Below are 7,500 nucleotides of genomic sequence, written 5' to 3'. Positions count from 1 at the left end.
AGACATGCAGGAGGCCTGGCTCTGGGCGCAGGCACAGGACTCACCAGGCTGGGGAGACCCACTGGAGGCCTGGTCCGAGGAGGAGGCACAGGATAGACCAGGCTGGGGAGACCCACTGAAGGCCTGGTCCGAGGAGGAGGCACAGGATAGACCGGGCTGTGGGGGAGCACTGGAGTTTTGGTGCGTAGGCTTGACACCCCTACTCCAGGCTGAATGCCCACTCTAGCCCGGTACGGGCGGAGCGCAGGCATAGGACGAACTGAGCCCTCCCAGCGCCCCGAAGACACAGTGCGCAGAGCCGGCGCCGGATAGCCTGGACCGAAACGGCGCACTGGAGACCAGACGCGCTGAGCTGGCACAATCCGCCCTGGCTCGATGCCCACTCTCGCATGGCACTTGTGGGGGGCTGGCATGTAGCGCTCCGGGCTATGAGCGCATACTGGAGACACCGTGCGCTTCACCGCATAAGCACGGGAAGTTGGCCCAGAATTCCATCCTAGCTCTGCCACACTTCCCGTGTGCCCCCCCCCCCAAAAAATTGTTTTGGGGCTGCCTCTCGTGCCTGTTGCGCTCCCTTGCCTCATACCACCGCCTCTCAGCTTTCGCTGCCTCCAGCTCCTCTTTCGGGCGGCGATATTCCCCAGCTTGTCTCCATGGTCCCTTTCCGTCCAGTATTTCCTCCCACGTCCACGAATCCTGAACCCTCTGCTCCTTCTTCTCACGCTGCTTGGTCCATTTAGGGTGGGTGAATCTGTAATGGCCGTCGTCAAAATGAGACCAAGGTGCAGCAGAGGATGTGTTCATCGTGAATTAATTTTAATGGACCGAATGAACACTATACAAAAATAAACCAAAAAACTACCAGCAACAGTTCTGTCAGGTTAACAAAACTAAACAGGAAAATATTCACCCACAAACCCCAAAGGAAAAACAGGCTGCCTATGTATGACTCTCAATTAGCAACAACGAACTACAGCTGTTCCTGATTGAGAGCCATACACGGCCGAAACAAAGTAATACACCAACATAGAAAAAGGAACATAGAACGCCCTCCCTAGTCACACCCTGGCCTAACCAAAAATAGAGAACCAAAACCCTCTCTATGGCCAGGGCGTGACACTATGAACTAGGGTATGTGTGAGCATTTCTTGTAGTGAGCAACTGTTTGTTACAAAGTAATTCAGAATCATTTTGTTTTATTTTTCATGTGAATACATTGATAGAAAAGGGGGGAACATAGATACATTCAATATAATTCATGAGTTGAATCAAAACCTATGTTTTAAACCATTTCTCATGCTCGGAGACTTCACAGATTTGTCAAGAAATCGTGTTTACCTAAAACACTACCTTTCTTTCATTACATGTATGATACTGCTCTTTGTTGTTATATCTCATACTAAGCATTTATCAATTGAATTACACACTGAACTTGATCCTGTAATATATATTGCTGTTGGACTCTTTTTTTTGTATGGAGATCCAGGAAGTGCTCTGTAACCCTGGTAACATCTCCTTATGCTTACATTTTATTTATTCACATTTTAGTCATTTAGCAGACACGCTTATCCAGAGCCACTACAGTAGTGAGTCATTTAGCAGACTCTCTGATCCAGAGTCACTACAGTAGTGAGTCATTTAGCAGACTCTTTTTTAGAGTGATTTACAGTGCATTCATCTTAAGATAGCTAGTTGGGACAACCACATATCTCAGTCATAGTAGGTACACTTCTCCTCAATAAAGTAGCTATCAGCAAAGACAGCTAGAAAAGTCAAGTGCAAGTGTTGGTTCAGCAAACAGTTCTTTGTTTTTTTGGGGGGTGGGGGGGTATTATTTAATTAAGATACTCTTTGAAGAGGTAGGGTTTCTGGTGCTTTCTCACGATGAGCAGGGACTCTGCTGTCCTTGCTTCAGGGGGAAGCTGGTTCCAGGATTGGGGTTCCAGGACAGAGAAGAGCTTGGACTGGTAGCTGCCCTCCTGTAGGGGTGGGTCCTCTTGCTGCTCTGTAGGTAAACACCATGGTCTTGTAGTGGATGTAAGCTTCCACTAGAAGCTACTTGACTGTGCAGAGGAGCTGGCTGACATGGGAGAACTTGTCCAGCGTTCTGGATAAGCTGCAAGGGGTTTGATGACACAAGCGGAGGAGCCCAGCCAACAGCGAGTTGCAGGTAGGATTAGATTTGGATTAGGACCTGCACCGCTGAATGTGTGAGGTAGGGTCTATACTCTACGGATTTTGTCAAGCAAGAACCTACAGGAGCAAGTCAATACTTTGATGTTTACAGAGAACGACGGGGTGCTCTGTCCCGGGTTCTTCTCACTCTGGGAGGGCGACACATATCCAATATAATGTATGGATTTCAAAATCCAATGTTTCTGAAAGATAGAGTAACTTTTAACAAGATGAATTAAAAACAAAAATTGATACTGTCATTAATAACGGGGCTTCTTCAATAATTATATGCATCATATTTTTATGAGCATTTGACGTCTAGCTGTTTAGTTACGTGGGGACATTAACGCCCAATATCAGCTGATTCAGGATTTTTGGTCGATTTTCAGTCAAGTCATGAAGAGCAGGTGAGATACTGCATGTGATTGAACAAGAGTTAAAGTGTGGGAATTCATGTTGATCTTGTCACGTCCTGACCAGTAAAAGGGGTTATTTGTTATTGTAGTTTGGTCAGGGCGTGGCAGGGGGTGTTTGTTTTGTGTGTTTCGGGTTTTTTGGTTTATGTTCTATGTTATCTATTTCTATGTGTTTATCTAGTTTTCTATTTCTATGTTGGGGTTTTGGCAATGACCTCCAATTATAGGCAGCTGGTTGTCGTTGTCTCTAATTAGAGGCCATATTTACTTGGGTTTGTTTTCTCTTGTGTTTGTGGGTGGTTGTTTCCAGTATAGTCTGTGCACCTTACTGGACTGTTTTTGTCATCAGTTTATTTTGTTTAAGTGTTTTCTTTAATAAAGTAAGAAGATGAGCACTTTACCCGCTGCGCCTTGGTCCAATCCTTACGATGCTTATGACAGATCTGGAGAATTGACAGAACATTTTGGTGTATATGTTGTTATGGCGATCAAGATAATTAGCCTACGATGTAAACAACATTATGACAAGATTCCTGAGATAAGATTACGGTCCATGTACATTTGATCTTTGTTTTCCGAGTTATAACAGAGCAATCGGCAATGTGAAAACGGCTTGTTTATTTGTTTTTGAAAAAAAAAGCTAAAAAAAAAAAAGTATTGTTTTTTGTTTTTGCATATAAACCCAAAAAAATAACTTGATATTTTGATGTGGAATGCCTGTCATTGGTTAAGTTCTTCTTCTTGTCCTTTCAAAGTAGGAGTTCACCCTTCTATGAATCTATGATCTATTAATTCATCGATTAATAGCTGCCCATACCATGCCACGGTACCAAGATAAAGTAATATTTCTTAATTTCTGCATAAGATTTAGAGTTTATTGACTTGTTACTGTAAATGGTTAGCTGACTGATATAGCCTAGCTACCTAGGTAACCATTGGTAATCTTATTCAATGATGCCATTACAGCCAAAACAACAGTATCTACTGCTGGACTAGAGATATTCCCCTAGCTATAGTTAGTCAGTGGTTTCACATCTAACTATCTGGAATGAAGCAAAGGTGTGAATAGCAGACATGTAAATATGTCCTTTCACTGTTTACAGATCTCCAGCTAACCAGAACTGTCTGATCAGCATGCTTACACCTGTACAAATCCGTATGTGTATAGCAATGGAATGAAACATACAACCAATGCCTCAAGTCATGCTGTAGGTCCACCCCACATCTGGAGGGTTGTGGCGTCCTGCCCAGAAAGACCTAGCCCAGGGATAACCAACTAGATTCAGGCGCAGGATGATTTTTTCTTCAGTGGATGGTCGGGGGGCTGGAACATAATTACAAATCATTTGTGGACTGCAATTGACCGCAAGAAGCCGAAACACATATAATATTTGACTAAAACATAATAATTTCAAACATTGCTTACATTTGTACAGGATCGTATGTCTCTCTATTATATGTGGAAATACTTGGGAACAGATTTCCCAAATTAAAATGACTTGGAGCTGATTCCCTGCTGTTTTGTCCCCACTCAAACATATTTTTAATAATATATATGTACAGGAGAACAAGTATTTGATACACTGCCGATTTTGCAGGTTTTCCTACTTACAAAGCATGTCGAGGTCTGTAATTTTTATCATAGGTACACTTCAACTGTGAGAGACGGAATCTAAAACAAAAATCCAGAAAATCACATTGTATGATTTTTAAGTAAATAATTTGCATTTTATTGCATGACATAAGTATTTGATACATCAGAAACACAGGACTTAATATTTGGTACAGAAACCTTGGTTTGCAATTACAGAGATCATACGTTTCCTGTAGTTCTTGACCAGGTTTGCACACACTGCAGCAGGAGTTTTGGCCCACTCCTCCATACAGACCTTCCCCAGATCCTTCAGGTTTCGGGGCTGTCGCTGGGCAATACGGACTTTCAGCTCCCTCCAAAGATGTTCTATTGGGTTCAGGTCTGGAGACTGGCTAGGCCACTCCAGGACCTTGAGATGCTTCTTACGGAGCCACTCCTTAGTTGCCCTGGCTGTGTGTTTCGGGTCGTTGTCATGCTGGAAGACACGACCCATCTTCAATGCTCTTACTGAGGAAAGGAGGTTGATGGCCAAGATCTTGCGATACATGGCCCCATCCATCCTCCCCTCAATACAGTGCAGTCGTCCTGTCCCCTTTGCAGAAAAGCATCCCCAAAGAATGACGTTTCCACCTCCATGCTTCACGGTTGGGATGGTGTTCTTGGGGTTGTACTCATCCTTCTTCTTCCTCCAAACACAGCGAGTGGAGTTTAGACCAAAAAGCTCTATTTTTGTCTCATCAGACCACATGACCTTCTCCCATTCCTCCTCTGGATCATCCAGATGGTCATTGGCAAACTTCAGACGGGCCTGGACATGCGCTGGCTTGAGCAGGGGGACCTTGCGTGCGCTGCAGGATTTTAATCCATGACGGCATAGTGTGTTACTAATGGTTTTCTTTGAGACTGTGGTCCCAGCTCTCTTCAGGTCATTGACCAGGTCCTGCCATGTAGTTTTGGACTGATCCCTCACCTTCCTCATGATCATTGATGCCCCACAAGGTGAGATCTTGCATGGAGCCACAGACCGAGGGTGATTGACCGTCATCTTGAACTTCTTCCATTTTCTAATAATTGCGCCAACAGTTGTTGCCTTCTCACCAAGCTGCTTGCCTATTGTCCTGTAGCCCATCCCAGCCTTGTGCAGGTCTACAATTTTATCCCTGATGTCCTTACACAGCTCTCTGGTCTTGGCCATTGTGGAGAGGTTGGAGTCTGTTTGATTGAGTGTGTGGACAGGTGTCTTTTATACAGGTAACGAGTTCAAACAGGTGCAGTTAATACAGGTAATGAGTGGAGAACAGGAGGGCTTCTTAAAGAAAACCTAACAGGTCTGTGAGAGCCGGAATTCTTACTGGTTGGTAGGTGATCAAATACTTATGTCATGCAATAAAATGCAAATTAATTACTTAAAAATCATACAATGTGATTTTCTGGATTTTTGTTTTAGATTCCGTCTCTCACAGTTGAAGTGTACCTATGATAAAAATTACAGACCTCTACATGCTTCGTAAGTAGGGAAACCTGCAAAATCAGCAGTGTATCAAATACTTGTTCTCCCCACTGTATATAGACATGGGGTGGTAGGTAGCCTAGTGGTTCGAGCATTGGGCCAGTAACTGAAAGTTTGCTAGATCGAAACCCAGAGCTGACAAGGTATAAAGCTGTCATCTGCTCCTGAACAAGGCAGTAAACCCACTGTACCTAGGCCGTCATTGTAAATAAGAATTTGTTCTTAACTGACTTGCCTAGTTAAATAAAGGTTAAATAAAAAAAACATATATTTTGAACCAGCTGCGGGTCTAATTCGTCCCAGTTGGGAAACCCTGGACTAGCCTCTATCCCTAAACACTTGTAGAGATCTGAGAGGATTGGACAGGTGTAAGCAACACCAAACCTTTCAGAAGGTGAGGTGGAACTCTCACCATGTCACCACCGATTAATCCCTCTCAGATCTCCACAAGTGTCTAGACTCTGGACAGTAGGGGCTAGGGGTTGTTTCTGGACAGACCATGGGTATTATGGTAGCGCAGTCAGTCAGTCAGGTTCTGTCTAAAAATGTTAAAGGGCCAATGCAGTTAAAAACATTCACCATTTTCACAATTTTTTTTTTTTAAGGATATTTTCACACACACACTATGAGGTAGGGATGATATCAGTGTTGTAATATTTTGTTCCATGGCAAAAATGAAAAACACGAAGCAAACCAAACTCTTTGGTCCGTTTAAAAACCTGCTGTTTTATTAATATTGTGTTCTGTAACCTGGGAAATAAATACATGTGACTCTGGATGACATCATAATGATGCTTGTTTCCAACATTAGAGCTGTTTTCCTAAAGAAGTTACATCTGATAAATGTTTTGTTTCCTTGCCACGATATGAACGAGTATCGCAATACTGGTATGGTTGAAATAACACTCTGAAATTGTGAAAATTATGATAATGATCTTTTTGTCTAAGAGCTGTTTGGAAAAAAATGACTAGAATTTCTAGCTGTTCAGGTGGGATAGAACTTTTGGCCCACATCATGACACCGCAATCTGATCTGATTATAATAAACCAATGACTGTTCATCTGGTTAAGGGGGTAGGCTCTAGACCATCCTATCAGCCAATCAGGGCGGTGTATGTAAATATATTAAAATGTGTTTCCTAACACACAATCAAACTGAGCATTTCAAGGGCCAAAGGAGGCTCCGGGAAATAAATGATAAAACATGTATTTTTGTTGTTTTCATGAAATTAACACTCACTGTGATTTATCAGACATACAGTGATGATTTAAAATGACAAAGACGACATAGTGGCGTTAATAGCTGTCAAATACTTGCTTCCTCTGTCCTTGGGGGAATCTCAATTGTATTTCCTTGATTTGTCGGCATCCTCTCTCCTGGTATCCTTCTCAAAACCCATTGGATGAGAAGGTCAGTGGTCCTTCCCCTCTCACCTTTTTATCCAATGGGTTTTGAGAAGGAGGCAAGGACAGAGGATGTCAGGAATCAAGGAAACGTAATTGAGATTCTCCCATTCCTCACCTCCCTCTCAAAGCCCATTGGGGGGGGAGGGAAGTTTCCTCCCTTCAGGCTACAATGGACTTTCAAGGAGAGGCAAGGAGTGGAGGAAACAAGGACAGAGGAAGCGTCACTATGATGGCTAGTTTTCAGACATAGACTTACACACACACACACACACACACACACACACACACACACACACACACACACACACACACACACACACACACACACACACACACACACACACACACACACACACACACACACTGCATTGCATAATCAGTAGCATTACATCACAGTG

General features: G+C 43.3%; 1 protein-coding gene across 1 annotated transcript in view; it reads right to left on the bottom strand.

The window, feature by feature from the left end:
* The window catches only part of ccm2l (CCM2 like scaffold protein), a 49,424-nt gene that overhangs the window by 21,222 nt on the left and 20,702 nt on the right, over positions 1-7,500 (bottom strand). The gene's annotated exons all lie outside the window — the stretch shown is intronic.

Source organism: Salmo salar, chromosome 13 (genome assembly GCF_965601325.2).
Source record: "Salmo salar chromosome 13, fSalSal1, whole genome shotgun sequence".
Classification (NCBI taxonomy): domain Eukaryota; kingdom Metazoa; phylum Chordata; class Actinopteri; order Salmoniformes; family Salmonidae; genus Salmo; species Salmo salar.
The sequence above is the reverse complement of the archived record's forward strand: the minus strand, read 5'-3'. Positions and strand labels throughout refer to the sequence as shown.